The 27213-nt window shown below is 47.5% G+C and overlaps 1 protein-coding gene across 6 annotated transcripts in view; it reads right to left on the bottom strand.

Annotated features, from left to right (window-relative positions):
* Window positions 1-27213, bottom strand: part of RPH3AL (rabphilin 3A like (without C2 domains)) — a 155501-nt gene that overhangs the window by 115734 nt on the left and 12554 nt on the right. For 4 of the 6 annotated variants that reach the window (XM_030861883.2, XM_070044552.1, XM_070044556.1 and 1 more), the window contains exon 1: window positions 13024-13128. The exons of 1 other annotated variant lie outside the window; for it this stretch is intronic. The gene's annotated coding sequence lies outside the window, so the exon portion shown is untranslated. Of the gene's footprint in view, window positions 1-31; window positions 128-3149; window positions 3165-13023; window positions 13129-27213 lie in introns of those variants that run through there. One more of the 6 variants, XM_070044555.1, reaches the window with a different exon arrangement.

Raw genomic sequence — 27213 nt, 5'->3', positions numbered from 1 at the left:
ACGAAGAGGAGTTCTGAGAAGGCTCAGTTACCTGGGCTGGAGCAGAGCTGGAGGTACCGCAGAGGATGCAGGCTGGCGTGGGTTTCCCAGAGCAGGCAGCCAGTGGCTGGGATTAGAGGTGCGAGGCCTGGGAGATGGGCAGCAGGTGCTCAAGCGCTGCTGTGCCCCACCTATGCCCACAGGGCAGAGCGGCTTGAAGCCACAGGTCTCTGACAGCCCCTTGTTCCCCACCATTCCCACTGCCTGACCCAGGAGCTCACGCAGAGCTCAGTCACCCTACGATCCTAAGCAGTTCCCCTGCATCCTAGCTACCCCCCCACCCCGACCCAGCCTTCCCCACCACCAGAGGGGCCCTGCAAAGGCCCGGCTCTGCTCAGACACTTCCAAATCAAGCCCAATGTCCTCACTTGGGAGTGCACAGCCATCCACAGGCTCTACGCCACCTTGCCAAATTTATCTCCAGACCAACAGAAACACTTGGCATCATATCCTGTAACTAAGCCCAGGCCTCCTCCAGGCAGCCCCCCTGCTGCTCCCCAGTCCACACCCATTGCCCCAGCCTGAAGCAACGACTCCCTCCTCGGCATCTCCACGAACACTTTTTACCTCTTCCCAGCACTTCCCAGTTCTGGGTGGTTTACGAAAGCGTCTGACCTCACCTTCGGGACCAAACACTCCCTGAGAGCAGGACGCACCTCGTGCCCAGACGACACTCAAAACACGTGCACCAGAATAGAACTGAGAGTCCAGAACTAAACCCATACATCTGTGATCAACTGAGTTTTCAACAAGAGTGTCAAGACCACTCAGGGAAGAAAGAAGAGTCTTTTCCACAAACGGTGCTATGAAAACTGGGCAGCCACATGCAAGAGAATGAACTTAGACCCTTACATCACACCATTTAAAAAATGGACTCTAGGGCTTCCCTGGTGGCGCAGTGGTTGAGAGTCCGCCTGCCAACGCAGGGAACGCGGGTTCGTGCCCCGGTCCGGGAAGATCCCACATGCCGCGGAGCGGCTGCGCCTGTGAGCCATGGCCGCTGAGCCTGCGCGTCCGGAGCCTGTGCTCCGCGACGGGAGAGGCCACAGCGGTGAGAGGCCCGCGTACCAAAAAAAAAAAAAAAAAAGGACTCTAAATGGATCAAAGAGCTAGTAAGGGCTACAACTATAAAGTAAGAGCTACAACTATAAAGTAAGAGCTAAAACTGTAAAGTAAGAGCTAAAACTATAAAGCGCTTAGAAGTTAATAGAGGGGCAAATCTTCACGACCTCAGACTTGGCGGTGGGTTCTTAGATATGAGAATGCAAACCCAAACCACAATGGGATACCCCTTCACACACCAAAAGCATAAGCAACAGAAGAAAAAAAGTAAAGTGGATGTCATCGACATTCAAAAATTTTGTGCACCAAAGAACCAATGCTAATCCTAAATGTTTTCCTGAACATACGTCTATTTCAATATTTTCATGGTATATTTATAGAAAAATATTAAAAGAACAAAGGCTCACCATACACACCTTTTATTCAATTTCATAAACAGCAGAATTATTATTGCTTTCCATCTCTTACTTCCTATAACCTCCCTACTTCTGTAAACCTGATTCAAATTATTGTCCTGATTTTTATAGCTCGGGTCTGTCTCAGGTGTTTGAGAGATAAATATAAATGTCTATTAATAAACGTTGCCTTTCAAGATTTTGAACAAAATGGGTGGCTTCGTTGCAGGTACTTTGCTACCCAGGCCCATACGGCCAGCACAGCCCACCTTTCTCTGATGGGTGTGAATCTCTAAAGTTGAGTATGTGACTACGTAACCCTGGAAGGTAAGGATGTTAAAAAAGCTGCCACTCTGGTCTTGGAAATGTTTTCACCCCTCAAAATGTGTTCACTTGTGCAACGAAAGATATGTATAAGTATGTTTGTAGTTAAATTGTCCTTCATGCACCCAAACAGGAATCGTTTCAAATGGCCATGTAGAGTGCACTAGAAATGATTCATAAAATGGAAAAAAAGAAGGTGAAAAGATAACTCAGAACGGAAAAAAAAATTTGCAAATCACATATCTGATAAAGGGCTAGTATCCAGAAAATATAAAGAACTCCTACAACTCAACAATAAAAAGACAACTCAGTTAAAAAATGGGTAAAGGACTTGAATAGACATTTCTCCAAAGGAGATACACACACGCCTAAAAGCACGTGAACAGACCATCAAGCCCAAACCACAGTGAGATACCACTTCACATCCACTAGGACGGCTATACTTTTTTTTTTTTTTTTTTGCGGTATGCGGGCCTCTCACTGTTGTGGCCTCTCCCGTCGCGGAGCACAGGCTCCGGACGCGCAGGCTCAGCGGCCATGGCTCACGGACCCAGCCGCTCCGCGGCATGTGCGATCCTCCCGGACCGGGGCACGAACCCGTGTCCCCTGCATCGGCAGGCGGACTCTCAACCACTGCGCCACCTGGGAAGCCCCTATACTTTTAAGAATGGAAAATAACATGCGTTAGCAAGGATGTAGAGAAATGGGAACCCTCATTCATTGCTGGTGTGAACGTAAAGTGGTGTCGCCACTGTGGAACACAGTTCGACAGTTCCTCAAAAATTTAAATATAGAATTACAACACGACCCAGCAATTCTAATCATGGGTATAGACCCAAAAGAACTGAAAACAGGTTTTCAAACAAAAACCTGTACACAAACGTTCATAGCAGCACTATTCACACTAGCCAAAAGGTAGAAACAACCCAAATGTCCATCAACTGGTGAACAGATAAACAAAATGCGGTATAACCAACAATGGAATATTATTTGGCCATAAAAAAGTGCTGATTCATGCTACAACATCTATGAAGCTCAAATACATTACACTAAAAGAAGCTGGCTGCAAAAGACAACACAGCACATGACTCCATTTATAGGAAATGTCTAGCATAGGCGAATCTGTAGAGACAGAAAATAGATTAGTAGTTGCCTAGGGCTTAATGGGGAGGAAGACAGGTAATAGCTAAAGGATACGGGGTTTCTCTTTGTGGAGATGAAAATGTTCTAAAACTGGCTGTGGTGATGTCTGCTCCCATCTGCGAATATACCAAAACCCACCAAATTGTATACTTTACACGGGTAACCTCTGTGGTATATGAATTATACCTCAATAAAGCTGTTAAAAAACAAAGCGTGGGGCACAGTGAAGAATGAATCGGGGGTCTGGACAGGGCAACCAGCTACACGGTCTCCAGGGGACAAGGAACTGGCCACTTACATTTTACCGTCACCCTCTGGTGGCCTGGGGACAGATTAACTGCAAATTAACCTCAATAATAAAAAACAACAGATGGTGCATTTGTGAAAACACTGCGGGAGAGGGGCAGGGGAGAGAAAGAGAGAGAGAAAGTAAACATGGTCAAATGCTAAGAATGACTGAATCTAGGTGGAGGGATTTCTTTATACTGTTTGTCCAGCTTTTCTGTAAGGGTTGCAAACTTTCACAGTAAAACTTCCATAATGAGCTCTCAAAGGCTAAAGGTGGAACACTTTGCACAACAAAAAAAATAACAGTAGTATTGGATTATAACCCATAAGATAAAATAAATATCTGTGAGTCTTTATGATATAAATAATTGAATAAATATATAAATTAATAGGGAAAGGGGCCAACTCTCTCTTACAGAAGGGCACCAATGAATAAATACAGGCACCCCTCGTTTCGTTGCGCTTCACTTTATTGCGCTTTGCAGATACCGTGTTTCTTAACAAATTGAAGGTTTGTGGCAACCCTGCAACTAGCACGTCTATCGGGGCCATTTTTCCAACAGCATTTGCTCACTGTGTCTCTGTGCTACATTTGGTGATTCTCACAATATTTCAAACTCTTTCATTATTATGATATTTGTTATGGTGATCTGTGATCAGTGACCTTTGATGTTACTACTGCAAAAAGATTACAACTTGCTGAAGGCTCGGGTGATAGTTTGCTTCTTTTAGCAATAAAGTATTTTTTAATTGAGGTAGGTACATTGTTTTTTTTTAAGACAAAATGCTATTGCACACTTAACAGACTACAGTATCATGTAAACATAACTTTCATATGTACTGGGAAACCAAAAAATTTGTGACTCACTTTATTTCGACATTTGCTTTATCCCAGTGGTCTGGAACTGAACCTGCAATATATCTGCAGTCTGTCTTGGACAGAAGGAATGAAGGGACAGAAGAATAGCATTAAAACACCCCAGTAATAACTGTTGCAGTGTCCATGGATGGACATGGATGGACACTAAGATTAGTAAGCAAAAGTCTGGGGAGAAACAGGACACTTACATAGTCTCAAGGTATCTCTCTTGGATATTTATTAATTACAAAATAAAAAAACAGTAACTTTACAGGGCAGAAAGCTGGCAGACACGACCTTAACCAAGTGATCAAGACTAATATCACCAGGGATAAGATATACGGACATCACGTCCCTCCTGAAACAATGTACTGAGAAAGACATAACATCGTTTGGGTGGTATTCTTGCCCGAAATGCTAACTGCAGTCTAATCATGAGAAAATACCAGACGAATCCAAACAGAGGGACATGCTATAAAACAACTGACCAGGACTCTACAGAAACATGAAGGTCACGAACAATAAGGAAAAACTGAGAACGGTTATATTCTTATATGAGATGTTAACAGGGCAAGTAAGGTGAGGGGTATGCAGGAACTCTCTGAACCATTCTTGCAACTTTCATGGAAGCCTAAAATAATTCCACAGTAAAAAGCTTGAAAAAGTTTTCATAATTAAAACGCAGCAGTTTTGATGCCAGGTGTCTGTTGTTTGGAATCACACGTACCAAGCAGTACACGATGTGCTGTGGTCTCACAGGACGGTGCCAACTGGGGTAACATCCCCTCCCTGCCCAAAGCAGAAGCTGAGGCCCACCCGGGGAAGGTGAGAGGGGACTGAAGGGGTGACTGTGAGGGCCCCCACTTCCCCGCAGGGGATCTGGGCTGGAGGGAGCAGGGGTTGGTGGAGGAAGGGGAGAGAGTATCTGCCAAGGTCTTTGCTTATTTCTGAGACAAAGGATGACTCCACAAAAGGGAAAGAGGACGTCATCTAGAATTTCACACACGTGGCCTTCTTTGTGTGTGACAATTTGTATGACTTTTATTGTTTGAAATTATTGCACTTGCAGTATTTCTATACTTTCAGATGGCCTGGATTAAATACTAGACATTTTTAACTAAATAACTTTCCAATTTACTTACTAACTTGTTTTCACTAGTTTTGCTTTAACAGTGAGTAGCGTCATCCACGACCCTTTACCTCCCCTATTAACCTGGTTAATGAAGACCATATTGTCTGATTACCACTGTCTACGTTATGAATGTGTTCTCCTCATGGAGAATTTACAGTGTGTTCACTGACCCACCAGCCAGAGATGACACTGAACTGGGGTCCAGACAAGGAAAACAGAAGTGTGATAAAATGTTAATAGTAGAATCTAAAGTGGTGGGCATACAGGTGTACACTGCAAACTTCTTTCAACTTCGCTTTATATTTTAAATTTTTCATAATAAACCAGTGTTAAAAAAAAAAGTAAGGGCTTCCCTGGTGGCGCAGTGGTTGGGAGTCTGCCTGCCGATGCAGGGGACACGGGTTCGTGCCCCGGTCCGGGAAGATCCCACATGCTGCGGAGCGGCTGGGCCCGTGAGCCATGGCCACTGAGCCTGCGCGTCCAGAGCCTGTGCTCCGCAACGGGAGAGGCCACAACAGTGAGAGGCCCGCGTACAGCCAAAAAAAAAAAAAAAAAGTAAAATTACAAATGAGTATTTTGGGCATACAAACTGTAAACCCAGATTCACAGCCTCAGTGGGAGGATGCGCCTAGGAGGCTCCATTTGCAGAAACATACGTGCACACCTGTTCCTTCTCCCCGCAGGCATCTGCAGGCAACAGGGCTGTGTCTGAAGGAAGGAGAAGCAGTGGGACGTCCCTGTCATGGCCAAGGCTGGAGGCCTGTAGACACAGTCTCCACATAAATACATTCAGCTCCTTGGGTTCAAACCAAGTCAGAAAATGGGTAGCAGCCACAGGTTTCGTTAGCTCTGAATGAATTTGGCAATGGAGGCCGGGCTGACCAAGCAGGTCCCAACCTGGTCACGGACCCTACGTGGCCCTGCCAATGGCTGATGAATTCTCTTCTTCTGCCAAAAGATAAAGGGAGATGGTTCCTTCTGAGTCTGTTCCTTGGGGCAGGTATCTGGGGTCTACATTCTCGCTCTGTGTGAATTAGTAGCTCAGTGACCTTGGGCAGCTTCCTTCAGTTCTCTAAGCCTCGGCTGCCTCACCTGTAAAATGAGTAGCAGCCTCCCAGCCTGCTGGGAAGAATAAATTAGATCAATGGTTCTGAATCGGGGTGATTTTGTTCCCCCACGAGACATGTGGCAGTGTCTGGAGACATCTCGGGGGCAGGGGTGCCACTGGCTACAAGCCAGTGGGTAGAGGCCAGGATGCTGTTAAACATCCTACAATGCACAGCACAGCCCCCAACAACGTAGAATTATCCAGCTGAAAACGTCAAAGCGCCAAGTTAGAAAAACCCTGATTTAAATGGTACAGGTAACCCACCTAGCACAGGACCTCTAACACTGTGCGCTCTCGGTGCAGGGCTGCAATCATCATCATCATCACCACCACCACCACCACCACCATCATCACCATCATCACTGTTATCGTCATCATCGTCACCACCATCATCATCATCACCATCATCACTGTTATCGTCATCATCGTCACCACCATCATCATCATCACCATCATCACTGTTATCGTCATCATCGTCACCACCATCATCATCATCACCATCATCACTGTTATCGTCATCACCACCACCACCATCATCATCACCATCATCACTGTTATCATCATCACTGTCACCACCATCATCATCATCACCATCATCACTGTTATCGTCATCGTCACCACCACCATCATCATCACCATCATCACTGTTATCATCATCACCACCACCACCATCAGTATTATTAGCCTGGAACTCCCAGTACCCAGCAGAGCACAGGTAGGGAGCATCAATGACAGCGTTTTACTAAACTGAAAAAACAGGTCATTCCTTTGAGCTAAGGACCTCCCAAAATGTCCCTTCAATCCCCTAAGCCAGTGGTCCCCAACCTTTTTGGCACCAGGGACCGGTTTCATGGAAGACAATTTTTCCATGGACCGGGGGTGGGGAGATGGTTTCGGGATGATTGAAGCACATTATATTTATTGTGCAGTTTATTTCTATTATTATACATCAGCTCCACCTCAGATCATCAGGCATTAGATCCTGGAGGCTGAGGACCCCTGCCCTAAGCTCACCTGAGGGAACTGAAGCATGTAGGAGCTGTGAGATGGGTAAGGGGAGTGGCGGTGCCCTGGGGAAAGGGTCCGAGCAGATGATGGCGATACCACCCGACATCCTTATTTAACACTGAATGTGTGTGAGTTCTGCTCTAAGCATTTGACGTGTATTAATTCATTTTACTCTCTCAGTGACCAAGGAGGTCAGTTCATAACAGAATAACATATTATAATAATGTTCTGCTATTACTCTCCACTATGATCATAACCACGGAACTGCTATTTCCCTGATGGGAGGGAGCAGTGGCTTTGCAGAGTTCACCCTCTGCCTGTGGCCAGTCCTGCCGCTTGCCTGACTGCTCTGCAAAGAACCTTAGAAGGCACGGTCCTGTCTCCCAGCAGCCTGCAGGGAATGTGGATGGTTTCCGAGCCTTCCATTCAGTACTGTGGGAAATGCCCAGACAAGGTCATTTCTGGGCAGGGCAGATGCCTGGTGAGCAGAATGCGTGTCGACTGGGAAGAGAAGCCAGCATGAGGGGAAAGGCCATGTGGCTTTCTGGAGAGGGGTGGGGGACATGTTGGTGAGGCCACCTCAGAAATCAACTCCAAGGCCCATCTCTAAAGGAGCCAGGAGCCGGCCAGTCTAGAGCCACGGCTGGGAGGACCCCACCAACCTGGTCATTTTCCTGCCTGTCTCCCTCTTCCTCACTGCCACCAGCAGGATCCCTACTGGGCCTAGGGTTCATCCTCAGACAAGTCAAAATGGGTAGTAGCTGGGGTGCCTACACTTACAGCCAGCCTTGGAGAAGCAGGAGCCCAGGGGACAGGGTGGATAGAAGGAGCGACCAAGAAGAGATGAGTGGAACACATCTGGGGCTCCCGATAGGGAAATGAGAGGAGGCTGGGGAAGGGCTGAGGCTGAGAAGTGGGTACCTGCTGGGACATGGCAGGCTCCTCACATGCACCCCCCCCAACTGTTCACTGTAAGCACAAATGGAATTCTAGTGGGTTCTGGGGTCTCAAAGACTAGGACACAAGGGAAACCCAAAATGTCACATAGGAGAAGCAAACAGTATGTCTGCTAATTATCTATGAGAAGACCCCCCGTTTACTGAGCATTTACTATTCGTCAAGCCTGGTGCCAAGTGCTCTATAGAATCACCTTCATTTTTCACAGTAGGTTTTAACAGCTCCATTTCACAGGCGAGCAAACTGAGGCTCAGAGAGGTGAATGACGTACCCAAAGCCATAGGAAGTGAGTTAGTAGGTGACAACGCCCAGAATTTGAACTCCAATCTCAAGCTCTGAATTTCAAGGGTATCCCAACTTCTTGGCACTAAACAGAACTATGTGTGTTTGGGGGCCTTGTCCCATGCCAGTCACCCCCACTTACCCACACAATCTTTCCTTATCCCTTCAGCTAAGTCAGAGACAATGAACAAGATTCTAAACAGGGAAAACACTATTTTTCAAAAAATAAGAAAACAAACTACCCAGTTAAAAATGGGCAAGAGACCTGAACAGAGACCTCACCAAAGAAGATATACAGATGGCAAATAAGCATAAAGATGCTCAACGTCATATGTCATTAAGGAACTGCAAATTAAGATAGCAATGAAATACCACTACAAGCCTATTACATGGCCAAAGTCCAGAACACTAACACCACCAAATGCTGCCAAGGATGCGGAGCAACGGGAACTCTCATTCATTGCAAAATGGTCCAGCTACTGTGGAAGGCAGTACCTTACAAAACGAAACATACTCTTACCATATGATCCAGCAATTACATTCCTTGGTGTTTACCCAGAGGACTGAAAACCTACATACACACACACACACACACACACACACAAAATGGCACACTAATACTTATGCCAGTTTTATTCATCATTGCCAAAACTTGGAAGCAACCAAGATGTCCTTCAATAGGTGACTGGATAAATAAACTGTGGTACATCCAGACAACGGAATAAAATTCAGCAATAAAAATCAGCCACCAAAAAGAAATTAATAAATAAGAAAATGAAAATGAGCTACCAAACCATGAAAAGACATGGAAGAATCTTAAATGCATATTGCTAAATGAAAGAAGCAATCCATACATACATACTGTATGACATTCTAAGAAAGACAAAATTACGGCGGCAGCAAAAAGATCAGAGGTTCGGGGGAGAGAGGGAAGGATGAATAGGTGGGGCGCAGGGGATTTTTAGGGCAGTGAAACTATTATTCTGTATGATGCTGTCATGGTGGATACGTGTCATTATACATTTGTCAAAACCCACAGAACGTACAACACCAATAGTGACCCCTTACTGAAATCCATGGGCTTTAGTTAATAATAATGTATCGCTATCAGCTCATCACCTGTAACAAATGTACATCAATGCAAGATGTTAATAATGAGAAATTGGGGTAAGTAGGGGGTACATGGGAACTCTGTACGTTTCAATTTTTTTCTGTAAACGTAAAACTTTTTTTTAAAGTCAAAGGCTACCAATACAATGGAAAAAAAATTTTTAAATTTTCTTCTACAGAGAAAAAAAAATATTGCCCTCATCTTCATCCATGGGAAAGAATCTTGAGATATTAATATTATTACAGTTAGATTTGTATAACGTGTCATACCTTTCAAATTGTTTTTGTGTTGACTAACAATTTGATCTCATCCCGTCTGCAAACAAGGAAAGTGCATGCTGTTCGGGCCTTTAGTCCACAAACGTCTTGTCTGTCCACACCACGTGGCCCTCATGGGTGGGGGACACAGCCTAGTGCTGAAGATGGATAGGTCTTCATTGCATGTATCACAATTTGAATGTGTGCATCTATTTCTTGGTTTACTTGTTCATCTCTGGAGAGGGGCCACCTCTGTTTTGTTGGCTGTGAATACCCAGTGTGGACTATACATGAGCGAGATGAATTCTGAATGAATCAGACAATGGCTCTAATAGACGCTGGGATTGCACAAAGAACAGTGGGAGCAAAGAGCAGTCTCAGGATTTCTCTCTGTGGCAATCCCAGAGGGCTTCCAAGTGGAGGAGAGTCTGGCAGAGAGCTGAAAGGAAAAAGTAAGGCCTTGGCAGGCATTAGGCAGGCATTCCAGGAAGAGAGACATCCTGGTAGAACTGCTGGAAAGGAAGAAGCCTGTCTGAATGTTAGAGCTGGAAACTAACTCAGAGAATGGCTAGTTAAGGTCATAGGGAATTAGGACACAGCTTTTGGGCAGTAATTTAGGGCAGGTGAGATCATAGACCTGGGGCCTCCTTGGAGCCAGGGGAAACAACAAGGTGCACCTTTATTCTCAAGCTTTCACCTAAGTAAGGCTAACAACAGAGGAAAAAGCACAAAGATTTCCCCTTGTCTCTACATGCACATCCCCTGACATCCAGGGACGGGGAGTGTGGCCAGAAACAGGCAGGCCAAAGGCACAATGTCTCCAAGGTCAAATTTTCCCATCCTAAGCCATATGTATTAATTATTTTAAAATCAAAACAATGCTTCTCCCCGACTCTGATATCCTCCCAAAAATGTCTCCCAGTAAAACCGATGTTCAGGATTGCAACTCTAGCTTTCTGTCTCACAGCAGTGAGAGCAGGTAACGCTTACACAGCACCTTAGCTATATCATAACTCATGCAATCCCTGCAACAACACTGGTGGATGCCAGCACCCCTATTTTACAGACACACCCCAGCACACTGCATGGAGCAGCCCCACGCCAGACAGGGGGGCACAGACAGTGAATCTCTCTCCCAGGTGGCATATCTGGCCCACAGTCTCATTCCTACAACGACACAAGTGTGTGAGTTTGGAATCAGGCGCTGCAGTGAGCCGACTGTATAGTTTGGGACACGTCCTATTTCCCCACACCCTGCTTCGTTCTCCGTACAATGCAGGTTTTGTCCAGGGTGAACACAGTAAAAGTTCCAAACACAGTGCCTGGCACACAGTAGGCCTTCAAAGGGAAGAAAAACAAAAACAACCCTGTTTTTTTTTTAAACCAAGCCTGTCTGGGAGAATTAAACAAACAACAACAATCTGTAACCCAGATGACCACGGGCCCAGCTGATGAATGAAATCTTGGCCCAGGGCAGGAATCAGCACTCTGACCCAGAGAGGAGCTTCCTTCAGCCGACCCCACCCGCTTCCCCCAGAACATTCTACACTCAGCCAGGAGACCCCAGGAACAGGCCACTGGGCCCAGCCCGGAGAGGCACGCACCTCCCTTCCAGGCCTCTATGCACAACCTCTGAGCCGCACCCCTGCCCGGCTCCCACTGCTTCCCTACAGAGAGACCTCTGCCCCAGACCTGCCTCTCTCCAACGTCTCTAGGCAGCCAGCCAGAGCCCGCTGGAGACAGGCCGGGGGGCTGAGCCACTGGTCCTCAGCCACGGCTCCAGTGTGGCCACTTTACGCTCTCTTTCCTTAGGCCCCTGCCTGGACCTCCTGCCTGCAGTCCTGGTACCCACTACAGATAAACGAGTCTCTTCAGATAGTCATGAAGCACTCCCCACCTCAAGCACCTTCAATGGCTCCCACTTCTCCCTGAATCCAGTTTGGAGTCTGTATCCTGGGATTCGAGACCCTCCACGATACAGCCCAAACCCACCCTCCAGTCTCGACACGACTCATACGTCGCAACTAAAATGGATTATACCAAGATTCGCACACACGCACTTGCACGCTTGCCAGTTCCGTTGCACCCTCTCCCGCCTCCACCTAGCTGGATCCTACCCCTCCCCCACCCCTGCTTACTCCTCCAGGAGCCCTTTCCTCTCCAAGCCTGTGAATTTCTCCAGCACGCTCTTCCCACACCTCAGGCGTTCCCATGCCACCTGCCATCCGTACTACTCTTTACTTAATATTTTCCTTTAAATCAACACACTCTTTTACTTAAATTTATTTTCAAAGGAAACTTTATATCTCCACCATAAACAGCAAACCGTATCATTTGCTATAAATAGAAGGGAACTTTAAAAAGTTACGTTCTAATGCACATGAAAATACATAGTCATTAAAATGTTTTAAGTGCTCGTCTGTAGAATATACTTAATATTACTGTATAATATACTTAAAAATCCTCTCACACTCTAAGAAACGCAGCCTTGGCATTTCTTTATTTTTGCCTCCTTCTGGCCCTTGGTTTTTCTGGTCCTGTCCCACAGTTTTCTGAGGACTTGTCACAGTCTTATCCTAGTTGACCCCAAACAACAGCACTTGGGGGGCTGCAGCCCCTCTTCCAGTGCCTACACACAGCGTGACGTGCAATAAAAATATTTAACGAAAGTTCCATTTGCTCAGTTATAGTAACGCGGCCCCTTTCTCCACCTGGCCCTGGGCCGATCCGCCTCTCAACTTTCCAAAATACACATCCCCTCCTCCAGCCACCCCTAAACCCAGCCCTGTCCACTGGGGTCTCTCAGAGGATGGTACAGCGAGTGTGGCAACTGTCAGGGAGGGGCTGGGGGGCTCCCCCCATTCTCCGACCCCTGCCACCTCTTCCTGGGAAGCAGCAGGCCCTGGGGTAACCCGGAAAAACAAGTCAACCATTAACGACACTCTCCCAGCACAGACACACCCTTCCCGAGTGTTAGCAAAGTTCTGGGAAAACTCCTGGCTCCACAAAATACAAAATCTTCCCGTCACCTCGTTGCCAAAGACCCCGAAACACCTACCGGGAACCGAGGGGACCTGGCCTGGGCCTGGCCCTGCTGGCACCCCAGGCAGAGGAGGTCCGGCTCCCGCCCACCACGTGTTGCCAGGGGCGACCCTGAGGAAGAGGAATCACTGGGACTTAAGTCAATAAGCGGCAGCTGCGGGTAGGCCCAGCTGGAGCCAAACCAAGGCCTGGATTCTCCTCGGTGGACGGTGGAGGGAAGCCCAGCTGAAGCCCGCCCTCGGCCAATCACGGGTGACCAAGTCCCCCCAATGACATCTTCTAAAACTGAACAGATAAGGGACACTCTCTATTAGCGGGAGGCCTCCCTTGGGAACGTTTGCATTCTTTTTGTTTTTTTTTCTTTTTTTAAAGTCTTGCCACTTTTACGTAAAAGTTTTAAGGATTTTGCTGTTGTTATTTTATCTATTTATTTTTTGGTTATCATTTTATTTTTTGTTGTTGTTTCTAAAAAGGGCACATTTTATGGAAAGGTATCAAAGCCATTCATTCCAGGCAGTGGTCATACGTGAGGTGTCAGCATCTCATGACTTCCTGAAACTTCAGCTGCTGGGGGCGAGGCAACAACCTGGGTGTAGCTCCCCAGGAAGAAGGTTTACCGAGGCCCAGACAATGTGACGAATGCCGCAAATGGAGTGGCCTCCCACATGCAGCTCGAGGAGGACAAGGGTCATGAAGGGACAGCCTGACACCTGCCTGCAGGGAGAAGGAAGGTGACAAGGATCCCCTTCTTGCCCTTTTCATAGTGCGAACAAGCTAATGACAGAAAAAAATCTGGTGGTGAGAAAAACACCACATCTAGCAACTATCCCTCATGGGGGACAAAATCAGGTGCTACAAAGAGGGATGGATGGACGTAATCATGAAGAGGTTCTCAAACTGGGTGCCATGTACCTCATTGGGGCTGCTGATTAATGCGGGGGAGGTGGGTAAAGGGGATGTATTCCAACCTAGCCCAGGGCAACGCTGCTCTTGTCAGCTTCCTCTACTGGAGTTTCAGGGAAGACAGCCTTTGAAGAGAAGATGCTGTGGCTAAAAACGTTGAGAAGTGCTAATGAGTGATCCCGGTTGTATCACGTAGGAGTGATGTGAGTCTCTCTGAGTCTGTGGAAAGTGGTCGCCACATACCCAGGTGTGCCGGGAACCCACTGGTCCTTCATCCTGAGTGGGTGCTCTGACTTTAGGAGAAGCGACAGGTCCAGCCTGGCCACTCTGCCCTTCTCCTGGCAGGACCACAGGCTGGACACTGCAGGCACAATCAGGCCAAGCCTTGAGCTGAGTCAAACGTCCAGATAAGAGACTCCATAGCGACGGGGGCCCAATGCAGACATTAGAGGCGGATTTGTGGATCCAGGGACCAAAGGCCAAAGAGAAGTGAAAAGTGGTGTCAGTGGCTGGAGGCGGCCTCTGGGACACACACGGTGGAGAGAGGTTGGTTTCCACGTGCTCCCGGCAGCTTGCTCCACAGAAAGGCTGACTCTGTTTGAAGGTCCAGGATGGACCAGACCTGAGGATGTGAAGAGGCCCGAGTGTACACGCTCACTCAACAGAGAACAGCGGGTGTGCTGCTGCCCTGCTATGCAGTTGGCGCCCTGAAAGCTGCCTCCAGACGGCCGGGGCCTCTGCTGGCCTTTCACGATGGACGTACATTCTGTCTGCCCAGCATCCCTCTCTTTGAGAACGACTCCCCCTCAGGGCCAAGGAAATCATGCCCAGTTCTTCTGGGTGGGAGAAACAGGCCCTTCCTTCCTCTTCCTCAGGGTGAATGTGACTGGGGCCGGCTGACTAGAATATCCCCACCCGCTGGGCACAGTGACTGACCGGGGCCCAGCTTCCCTGGGCTCTCACCAGAGTTACTGAGAAGTACCCTCTTTCTCTGTGACAGCAAGCTATGAGAGCAATGTTGGCCTGAGATGGCCAATGGCCATCTTGCTGCCACTTGGAAACAGCCTGAGAATAAAGCCAAGCAGAGTTGAGAGATGGACATAATCAACTGCTGGATCCAGCCATGCCTGAACCACTCTTTTGGTTCCAAACTTGCACATCAAGTGTCCTGGGTATGTCACCTATCCAGGAGCGGGAAGGGATAAGAATGCACCACATGTACTAACCTGAGTGAGCCTGATGTCTTAACAGAAATGACAGGAGCCCTGGAAGTAAGCTTCCTGCCCCCATGCCAACTACCGCTTTGGAGTCTGTGCCAGCAGCTGCCCGGCTCAGGGATGTTAGGGCGGCAGTTGCTTTCCTCTGAAGCGCCCAGTGCTCATTCCTAGGCTTCCTTTGGTTTCTCTGCAGCAGTCACGTGGTCCACAGAGAGCCCCTCCACTGGGGCCTGCTTCCACGGTCCCTAGATGATGTGGCAGCCTCCTCTGTCTCAGCATCCACCAGACCACTGCAGGAAGTTGACGCGCTTGTTCACACCTCCAGGGACACAGGAAGCTGCCCTGGGTCATCCCAGACCCTTGGCTCATCTCCCAGGTTCCAAGTTCAGGCTCCATTGTCCACCTCTGGCCACCCCAGGTTGGCCGGTCTTCTGGGCTAATGCAACCAGAACGAACGTGGAAAGGAGGCCTCGCGTGCTGGCTCGAGAGCCTTCAGCACCAACATGTGAGGAGCGTGTGTATCCGTTAGCATCTCTCCACCCTGCCTCATCCTAGGATCCAGGAATCACAAGCAAAAAGGTCCCATTGCCATTGCATCTCCTCACTCTCCAGGCAAAACCTCACCGGGTGGGCCTGAACAGTGAAAGCAGGCGCCAAACTGCTTAACAAATCCACACATAAGGGCTTCCCTGGTGGCGCAGTGGTTGAGAGTCTGCCTGCCGATGCAGGGGACACGGGTTCGAGCCCTGGTCCGGGAAGATCCCACATGCCGCAGAGCAACTAAGCCCGTGTGCCACAACTACTGAGCCTGCGCTCTAGAGCCCGCGAGCCACAACTACTGAAGCCCGAGCGCCTAGAGCCTGTGCTCCGCAACAAGAGAAGCCACCGTGATAAGAAGCCCGCGCACCGCGACGAAGAGTAGTCCCCGCTCGCCACAACTAGAGAAAGCCCGCGCGCAGCAATGAAGACCCAACACAGCCAAAAATAAATTAATTAAAAACAAAAGATAATATGCTACGTGTGATCAACGCACGTTCTGTTTAAAATGAGAAATATGTTGGCCACAGTGCTATTGGGTAAATCAGCTACACAGAGCCCCTAGAGAGCTGGGCCAGGCTGGGGGCGGGGGAGGGCAGAGCATGGCTGGGGCTGAGTCCTGGGGCCAGAACCTGAAGAGCGTGGTCCCCAAGGGTCAACAGGCACAGGAGAGGAAGGAAGGAAACAAAGTCCAGGGAGCCCAGGCACTATCTCCACCACCCCCAGGCCAAACTGGGGCCTCCCTGATTTCCCCAGCTCTCCCACCAGCCTGCCCCTGCCTGCCTGGGGCCCCTCCCACCCCATCCCTGCTCCACTCACAAATCTGCTGCCCAAATCAAGCCTGTGGGCAAAGCTCCAGCAGCTGGCTCGGACTCTCCTTTCCTGGTGTGCTCCCTGCCACTGCTCTAAAAGCACCCCAAAGTCATTCTGGCTCTTCTCTCCTCCAGATCTACCTCTCTGCCTCGGTTCCTGCTGCCCCCAGGGCCCCAGATGTCCCCGCCTCCACCTCATCCTTCCAGACCCAGCAAAGGGTCCTGCTACACCATGGAGCCTGCCTTGCTTTCCCCTTCCCTCTGGTAGCAACCTCTCCTCCCCTGAAGTCCCTTAGCCCCTTGCCTGTCCCCTCCCTGTAGCACTGAGCATTTGACACCTTATATTTATGTTCTATCTTCTACTGGGCAGTCTGCAACCGCTTCGCCTCTGCATTCTCTTTATTCTTTCAGTCATTCATTCCACAAATATGTACTGAGCACCTACCATGTGCTGGACCCTGTGCTAGGGCTGGGGATACCGTGATGAACAAGACAGATACTGTCCCTGCCACCTTGGAACTCACATCTCAGTGGGGGAAACACTAAACAAACAAACGTAAATAAATATATCCATATGTGCTGTGATACAGGCCCTGAGAGAAAGGTGCAAGGGGGTGTGATCTGTGAGCTCTGATGTAGAGAAGAGTCAGGAAAGCATCTCGGAAAAAGCGATGTTAAACTGGGATGAGGCAGGTGAGCACAGTGGGTCAGGCACTCTTTCTAGGCACATAATAGGTGTTTTCTAAATCTCTGTGGAACAAGTAAATGACTGTAATGAGTCAGAAATTCCTAGTATGTCCCCTGTGTCCCTCCAGACACACTTACGACCCGTCATCACCCTGATGGGTCCCTCCAACTGGCACCTAGAGGCGGTTTACAGCAAACACACCTCCTATGGACAACAGGACATGGTGTCCACTCATGTCACCCCTGCAGAGGTGCTTGCCACGGCTTCCTGTGGCTCTCCACTCAGAATGCCCTCATGACTCCCAATACCACCATCACCCCCAGAGCTGGAATAGCAAGCAAGTGGTTTTGTCCTGTATGCCGACTCCACACCGTTGGTAATAGCCGCCTGGAACACCATGCTTGAAGGACTCTGCAAGGCTCTCTCTGGCCTCAGTGTGAAAGGACTGTGATCGATTAGTGATGTCTAGCATGGGAGGAGGAACAGAGAGCAGTGGCACATGCGGCACGTATTTTCCTTGCCCCTCAGGGTCTCGTGGATGGCCACCCAGGCAAGAAATTCCCTTCAGATCTAATTGCCTGGAAAAGCACTCAGCGTCTGGCCTGCGGCTTCTCATGGACCCCATGAACCGTGTAAATAATACATTTTTTTTCCTGCTTTGATCACTCATTAGCTCAGAGCTAAATCTGCGGTTCAACCATAGTAAAGTGGGCCTCCTCTGTGGCCTGAATATGTGTCTTAACTCTCTCCCTGCTTGTGACCTTCCAGTTAATCTATGTTTTCCCTGATCTTATTTTTATGGGTTTCTATTTAATCACATACACACACACATATACAAGCATATCTAAAAAATATCTATACATAGCTCTGGCATTAAGTATCTACTTTATACCTTTTTATTATAAATACACTTTTCTCTAATTTCTTATATAGTCAAGATATATAGAGAAATACATGTTCTGGTTAGTATCTCAATGCCTTTGCAGAACAAGACGGAGGCATAAATGGAGGGATGGATGGATGACAGACAGGAAAACCAGGAAGAATAAGCTACAGACTGTGCCTGAGAGAATTCCGAAGATCGTTCCGCTCTGTTGTGAACAGAGTCCGGGATCCGAAATCAGAAGGCAGGCTTTTAGTCCCAGCTCTGACCAGATGTGTGGCTGTGAAGGGTAAACAATTACTGACACACCCCCTCCATCCCATGCCCAGGCAACCTGAGGGTTTATCAGCTATTAAATGCATATAAAACAATCTGCCCTACTTCCTTTACTAGGTTATAAGAGAAATTAAATGCAGAGATTTGTGACTGCTCATCAGAGGTAAGGCACCAGCTGCGTGCATGCCACCAGCATCGTTATTAGTATTGGAAACAACATTCCAGGCAACCAGCACACGGCTGTAAAGAAGCCGCCAAACAGCTCAGCCTCCTATAAATGCTGCAGGAATTCAAAGAGAAATGGGCCTTTGGAACTCACATCTGCATGCAGTGTCCTTCCTTGTCCCCCCTCTCTGATGTCTGAGAGAGTATCTGACTAAAGGATTTCAATTCCCTGCTTCTCACAGTGAGAGAAAAAGCCCCGTCCAGGATCAATCCCCCTCCTTAGCACTGGAAATGGCTGTGGGGTGAAGGGCCTGGGGCTCCCTGTGTCTCCCCACCCCCAGCGGTCTCCCTTCCACAGCATTCCCTGCACAAAGGGCGGGCGGCATAGCACGCCTTACCGGCAGGTCTGCTGAAACCAATGAGCTGAGGCTGGAAACGGTGGGGCTGGGGACGTGACTGGCGGCTGACCCTCACACATGCCCCCCACTGGACCTCACAGACACCTCCTGTCCCCTCCTGTCCCCAGTCAGAGGCCCATTTATTCCGCAACCACCAGGGCCTCCAGGCATCCGATTCAGCGCCACTGAGTTTCAAACAGCAGGTGAAAATGAGACAATGACAGTAACTGGGGTCCTTTTCAACAAGTTTTTCAGCAGGGCATGAGCTAGACCTTGCTTTTCTGGGAAAATGGACAGAATTCACAAAGGTAGTAAGACTCATTCTAAATTCTGGAATGTTCCCTGCCAATTTAAGGGCGGAAAGTGGAGGCCCAAAGTGGAGGGGAGATGGATAGTCAGAGGGCTGTTTATAAGCCAGTTCAAGTGATAAAATAAAGTCCCCTGTGGTTTATCCCTAGGGACAGACCCATCTTAGGCAGTGAGTTCTCCAGAGTGGTGGGGGAGGGACCCTTGACACAAGGACGCTTGCATCCCATTGGACGCCCCTTCTTCTCTCTGGTCTCACCAGCTGCCCAGCTGCCTTCAGGCGTGGGCTCCAGAAGCCTCCAGTTTACACTGGGACCAGCCTCCTCAGGCCCAGCTGACTCTTCCAGGGGTGCACTCAGCCCAAGCTGGCGTGTTGAGGTCCCTTCCTTGAGAATCTAGGAAATGGGCTAAGAGACTTCAGTTTTAACTCAACTGCTCTCTGGAATAATAAGATGCAAATTTAGGAGCTGATGGAGGGGGCATTTTCCCCAGGTGGGAACGCCCAGGGAAGAGAAAGGTGGTCTGCGGTGAGAGAAAAGAGAGAAGAGCCGAAATAGAGGATGGCCTGGGCTTCTGTGACATGCTCCAGTGTCCTGGCAATAAATCCCCATTTCTACAGTTTATTTATTTATTTATTTTGCGGTACGCGGGCCTCTCACTGTTGTGGCCTCTCCCATTGCGGAGCACAGGCTCCGGACGCGCAGGCTCAGCGGCCATGGCTCACAGGCCCAGCCGCTCCGCGGCATGTGGGATCTTCCCGGACCGGGGCACGAACCCGTGTCCCCTGCATCGGCAGGCGGACTCTCAACCACTGCGCCACCAGGGAAGCCCCTCTACAGTTTAATGTCTACTGTTTGCAGCGAGGCGGCCCTAGTTAGCCACAAATCCTACTTAGCCTGATTAATATGATGTCCATTTCCCTCCCCCTCTCTCATTAAGCACAGAGATCTCAGCCACTCTCTGGGTTGATCAGGAATACCTGGGAGGATGCAAATCAGTGGCCTGTGGAGAGCAGAAGTTGCGTTGCCAGAGGGACCCAGGTCTGGCTCCATCTAGTGGGGTGACCTTAAACAATAACCTCCCTGACAGGTAGGTTTCTCTCTCACCTGGGCTACCGCTGACGCCTCCCCAAGTCCACTCCTGGCCCTTTCCAATCTGTTCACCAGGGCTTCTCTGGTGGCACAGTGGTTGAGAATCCACCTGCCAATGCAGGGACCACAGGTTCGATCCCTGTTCCGGGAAGATCCCACATGCCACAGAGCAACTAAGCCCGTGCGCCACAACTACCGAGCCTGTGCTCTAGAGCCCGTGAGCCACAACTACTGAGCCTGCGTGCCGCAACTACTGAAGCCTGCACGCCTAGAGCCCGTGCTCCACAACAAGAGAAGCCACTGCAATGAGAAGCCCACGCACCACAACGAAGAGTAGCCCCCGCTCACCGCAACGAGAGAAAGCCCGCGCGCAGCAACGAAGACCCAACTCAGCCAAAAATAAATAAAATAAATTTATTTAAAAAAAAAAAAAGTCACAACGAGCTCTTCAAAATGCCAGCCCTGCAACGGAGCCACCTACAGAAATCCTCCAGTGACTTTCTACTGCTCTAATGATAAAACCAAAGGCAGCCCAGCCCAGCCCAGCCCAGCCCAGCCCAGCCCAGCCCAGCCCAGCCCAGCCCACCTGGGGCCTCTGGTAACACACCACACTCTTTCCCCTTGGGGCCTGGAGACACCCTGATACTCCTCCCTGGGGCATGCTTCCCCAACTCTACTCCTCCCAACCTCCTTTGCCTAGTTACCCACTTTGATTTTTTTTTTTTAACTAACACTATTTTGAGATTTAATTTAGGTACTATAAAATTCACCCTATTAAAATGTACAATTCAGTGGTTTTAGTATATTCACAGTTATGCAGCCACCAGCACTCTCATTCCAGAACATTTTCATCTCCCCCAAAAGAAACTCTGTACCCATTAGCAGTCACTCCCCATTCCCCCCTCTCCCCAGCCCCCAGAAACCACTAATCTTTCTGTTTCTATGGATTTGCATATTCTGGACATTTCATATAAATGGAATCACACAATCGGTGGTCTTTTCTATTCTCTATTTCCCTTTTTGTGCTCTAATCTTTATTACTTCTTTCCTTCTGCTTGCTTTGGATTTAGTTTGCTCTTCTTTTTCTACTTTAAGGTGGAAGAAGGCTAGTGATTTGAAGTCTCTCTTTTTTTTTTTTTTGCGGTACGCGGGCCTCTCACTGTTGTGGCCTCTCCCGTTGCGGAGCACAGGCTCCGGACGTGCAGGCTCAGCGGCCATGGCTCACGGGCCCAGCCGCTCCGCGGCATGTGGGATCTTCCCGGACCGGGGCACGAACCCGTGTCCCCTGCATCGGCAGGTGGACTCTCAACCATTGCGCCACCAGGGAAGCCCTCTCTTCTTTTTTAATATAGGCAGTTACAGCTATAAATTTCCTCCTGAGCACTGCTTTAGCTGCATCCCATAAGTTTTGGTACGTTGTGTTTTCTTTTTCATACATCTCAAAGTATTTTCTAATTTCTCTTATGATTTCTTCTCTGACCCACTGGTTATTTAGGAATGTTTTTACTTTCCACATATTTGTGAATTTCCCAAATTGCCTTTTTGTTATTGGTTTCTAATTCCATTCCACTGTAGTCAGAGAACATACTCTGTAGGATTTCAATCCTTTTAAATGCATTGAGGCTTGTTTTATGACGTAATATATGTTCTCTCATGTGCCCATTTAAAGAATGTGTATTCTGCTATTGTTAGGTGGAGTGTTCTATAAATATCCGTTAGGTCTACTTGGTTTATAGTGTTCTTCAGGTCTTCTGTTTCCCTACTGCTCCTCTGCCTACCAGTTCTGTCCATTATTGACAGTGGAACCTTGAAGTCTCCAACTATTATTATTTCTCCCTTCGTTTCTCTTAGTTTGTGCCTCATGTATTTTGGGGGCCTGTTGTTAGGTGCATCATGTTTATAATTGGTATGTTTTCCTGATAAATTGACTCTTTTATCATTACAAAATATCCTGTTTGTCTGTAATAAATCTATTTTGTCTAATATGAGTGTGGCCACGTCAGATTTCTATTAGTTACCGCTTGCATGGTATATCTTTATCTTTTTACTTTCCACCAATGTGTATTTTTGAATCTAAAGTGTTTTGTAGATAGCACAGAACTGGGGTTTTTAACTTATTCTGTCAATCACTGTCTTTTTATTGGAGTGTTTATTCCATTTGCATTTGATATAATTACTGATAAGATAGGATTTATGTCATTTTGCTATTTGTTTTCTATATAGTCTTATGTCTTTTTGTTCCTATACTCTTCCCTTACTGCCTTCTTTCCTGTTAAATAGGTATTTTCTAGCATACCATTTTAATTCTTTTTTTTTAACTTTATTTTATTTATTTTTGGTTGCGTTGGGTCTTTGTTGCTGCACGTGGGCTTTCTCTAGTTGTGGCGAGCGGGGGCTACTCACTGAGGTGGCTTCTCTTGTTGAGGAGCACAGGCTCTAGGTGAACGGGCTTCAGTAGTTATGGCTCGCGGGCTTCAGTAGCTGTGGCGCATGGACTTTGTTGCTCTGCAGAATGTGGGATCTTCCTGCAGGGCTCGAACCCATGTCCCCTGCATTGGCAGGCAGATTCTTAACCACTGCGCCATCAGGGAAGCCCTTAATTCTCTTTTATTACATATTTTTTAGTTATTTTCTTAACAGTTGCCCTGGAGGTTACAACTAACATTTTAACTTAAAAAAATCTAGTTCTGATTATTCCAACCTAATTTCAATATATACAAAAACTTTGCTCTAATATAGCTGTTTCTTCCCCCTTCTTTTATGCTATTATTATTATACGAATTACATCTTTGTACATTATAAGTCTGTCAACACAGTTTCATAATTATTGCTTTATGCAGATAGGAGAAGAAAAGAGTTACAACAAAATAAATTTACACCTTTAAAGATGCTCCTTATTTCTTCTTGTGAACTTTAGTCACAGTCTAGTGTCCTTTCATTTCAGCCTGAAGGGCTCTCTATAGTATTTCTTGTAGGGCAGGTCTGATAGCAACAAATTCAGGTTTATTTATACAGGATGTCTTGATTTCTCCTTCATTTTTTTTTAACATCTTTATTGGAGTATAATTGCTTTACAATGTTGTGTTAGTTTTTGCTGTGTAACAAAGTGAATCAGCTATATGTATACATATATCCCCATATCCCCTCCCTCTTGCATCTCCCTCCCACCCTCCCTATCCCACCCTTCTAGGTGGTCACAAAGCACCAAGATGATCTCCCTGTGCTATGCAGCTGCTTCCCACTAGCTACCTGTTTTACATTTGATAGTGTATATATGTCAATGCTACTCTCTCACTTCATCCCAGCTTACCCTTCCCCCTCCCCGTGTCCTCAAGTCCATTCTCTACGTCTGCATCTTTATTCCTGTCCTGCCCCCAGGTTTGTCAGAAACTTTTTTTTTTTAGATTCCATATATATGTGTTAGCATACGATATTTGTTTTTCTGACTTACTTCACTCTGTATGACAGACTCTATAGGTCCACCCACCTCACTAGAAATACTCCAATTTCATTTCTTTTCATGGCTGAGTAATAGTCCATTGTATATATGTGCCACATCTTCTTTATCCATTCATCTATCGATGGACACTTAGGTTGCTTCCATGTCCTGGCTATTGTAAATAGTGCTGCAATGAACATTGTGATACATGTCTCTTTTTGAATTATGGTTTTCTCAGGGTGTATGCCCAGTAGTGGGATTGCTGGGTCATATGGTAGTTCTAGTTTTAGTTTTTTAAGGAACCTCCATACTGTTCTCCATAGTGGCTGTATTAATTTACATTCCCACCAGCAGTGCAAGAGGGTTCCCTTTTCTCCACACCCTCTCCAGCATTTATTGTTTCTAGATTTTTTGATGATGGCCATTCTGACTGGTGTGAGATGATATCTAATGATTAGTGATGCTGAGCATCCTTTCATGTGTTTGTTGGCAGTCTGTGTATCTTCTTTGGAGAAATGTCTGTTATGGTCTTCTGCCCATTTTTGGATTGGGTTGTTTGTTTTTTTGATATTGAGCTGCATGAGCTGCTTGTATATTTTGGAGATTAATGCTTTGTCAGTTGCTTCGTTTACAAATATCTTCTCCCATTCTGAGGGTTGTCTTTTCATCTTGTTTATGGTTTCCTTTGCTGTGCAAAAGCTTTTAAGTTTCATTAGGTCCAATTTGTTTATTTTTGTTTTCATTTCCATTTCTCTAGGAGGTGGGTCAAAAAGGATCTTGCTGTGATTTGTGTCATAGAGTGTTCTGCCTATGTTTTCCTCTAAGAGTTTATAGTGTCTGGCCTTACATTTAGGTCTTTAATCCATTTTGAGTTTATTTTTGTATACAGTGTTAGGGAGTGTTCTAATTTTATTCTTTTACATGTAGCTGTCCAGTTTTCCCAGCACCACTTACTGAAGAGGCTGTCTTTTCTCCATTGTATATTCTTGTATCCTTTATCAAAGATAAGGTGACCATATGTGCGTGGGTTTATCTCTGGGCTTTCCATCCTGTTCCATTGATCTATATTTCTATTTTTGTGCCAGTACCATACTGTCTTGATTACTGTAGCTTTGTAGTATAGTCTGAAGTCAGGGAGCCTGTCTCCTTCATTTTTAAAGGACGTTTTTTCCAGATATAGATTTGATTGGTGGTCTTTTTGTCTCAGCACTTTGACTTTCATTCCATTGCCTTCTGGCTTCCACGGTTTCAGGTGAGAAGTCAATTGTTAATCTTATTAAGGATCCTTTGCCTAATTAGTTTTACCCTTCAATTCTGGGCTCAACCATCTCTTCCTCCCTGGACCAGGTCAGGCCCTTTGGTACATGCCCAGTGCTCTGTACTTGTCCCCTGTAGAGATGATCACAACTGTAATTAAATAATTAATGATAGAAGTAGCTCTCCAGTTTGTTTCTATCACTAGACTGTAAGTTCTGTAAGGCAAGGACCAAGCTTGCATTTTTCAGTGGCTTGCATTGCCACTCTATTCCCAGAGGCAACACAGTACCAGTCATACTGCAGCCCTTCAAAAAAACATTTACTGAGCAAGTACATGAAACTCATCCTAAAGTAGGCTGAATCATTGGTGTCAATTCTTCTCTCTGTAAGAGTATGAGATAGCCACACTCTGCCATGGCTCAATGGTAGGCAGGGTGATTCCCTGCCCCTTGGCTTAAGATTGGCCATGTGACTTGCTTTGGCCAAATGATGCCAGTGGTGATGATGTAAGCAGAGGCTTGAAATGTGCTTGTGCAGCTGAGCTTGCACTCTTGCACTCCTGCCTGCAACTCTGACACAAACATGCCTTGGTGGTCATTGGACCAAGTGGGATAAGAGACACATGAAACAGGCCTAAACCCAACTCACAGCTTAAAGCCAACCTAGTCCCACTGAGAGCAGCCTAGGTCAGCCAAACGCCACCCAACCCACAGATACATGAGGGATGAATAAACACTTATTGCCAAATGCCAGTGGGTTTGGGGGTTGGTCTGTTTCACAGCAATATTGTGGCAAAAGATGACTGAGACATATGCCCTGGCAAGTCTGAAGAGTGGGAGGAAGTCCTGGGGAAGGTCTCGCACCTGACCCTTCATATGGCCCACAGTTGGGTCTGGGTTGACTCTACAATAATTGGATGCACATCCCGTCTCTAACGTACAGACTAAACTTCCCCAAATTCTACAGTCCCACAATGCGGATACTCATCTACCAGCCTCCTGGAGCAGCCCAAAGTGTGTTAAGCACCTACACAGTGACAGGTGCAGGGTGGGTACTTGATAAGAGTTAGTCTTCGTCCTCCTCCACCTCCTCCACCTTCTCATCCATTCCACCCCCGGGCCTGAGAGTGACCTTCACAGCCAGAATATCTGCAGCCTCTTCTCTGCTGTGCACCCTAACCTGTCCCAGGGGCTGCCCCTTCTTGTTGCCAACTGATCCCCCAGACTCAGGTAAGACGAGGAGACAGGGATGTGGGCAGGTAGAGCATACCTCCTTACACTGTAACTCTGATTCCATGTATGATCTAAAATTATATTTATTCATTGGAAATTTATAACTGCCTATTTCAAGGAGGGCTTGAGGCAGCTTAGGGGCTGAACACAATAAAAAATAAACAACTTGAGGCTCAAAGAGAACAGAGGCCAGGCAGAGAGCAGAAAGAGGAGGTGGCACCAGAAATCTGATGCAATACATGGGACTCTGCAATTTCCAGCAGCTGTAGAAACAAGACAAGCAAGTGGGCTACAAAATTCAATATAATGAAAGCAGCAGCCCTCAAGCCTGGGTGTGAACCCCATTCGCAGGCAACTCTGAGGCCAAAGGGGGAGACCTCAATACTAACAATAATAACCACCAAACACTGTTCTAAGTGCTTTGTACATGACTTCTCACGGAGTCCTCTGAACAATGAGACAGATACTATTGCTATCTCCATTTTACAGATGAGCAAACAGAGGCAAAGCAACTTATCAGGGGCACAGGGTGAGGGAGTGGCAGAGCCAGGATGAAAGCCTGCAAGTCTGAGCCCAGAACCCTTAACCACTAAGCAAGTCAGCTTCTGCTTTGCTCACGCTGGGCCCAGCCACAACCCGGAGACCTCTGGCTCTGAGTTGGTTGTAGGCCGACCTTCTTCCCTGTTGAGGCCTTATCCCCCATGCTTCTGAAGATCTGTCGCTAGCCTAGCCTGTTTGTCAGGACCCCATTACCTCCTGGTAAGACCCTGCAGATGGCCTGCCTCAGTTCCCACCTGCCACCCTCTGGAGATGTGCCTTATCTCCCTTCCCACCTAGACCTGCACTCCCAGAACATACCCCTTGCCACCCAGCCCTCCCCAAAGTGTATCAACTTCAGCTCCTCCGACCTGCCACAATTTGCTATCTATCCACATGCCTGTTCCATATTCCAACACAAACTCTAAGAGTCCACGTTCTACATCTGTCAGCAGAGCCCACCAT

The sequence above is a fragment of the Globicephala melas genome, chromosome 20, assembly GCF_963455315.2.
Source record: "Globicephala melas chromosome 20, mGloMel1.2, whole genome shotgun sequence".
Lineage (NCBI taxonomy): Eukaryota > Metazoa > Chordata > Mammalia > Artiodactyla > Delphinidae > Globicephala > Globicephala melas.
Note: the sequence above shows the minus strand (reverse complement) of the source record. Positions and strands in the feature narration are given on the sequence as shown.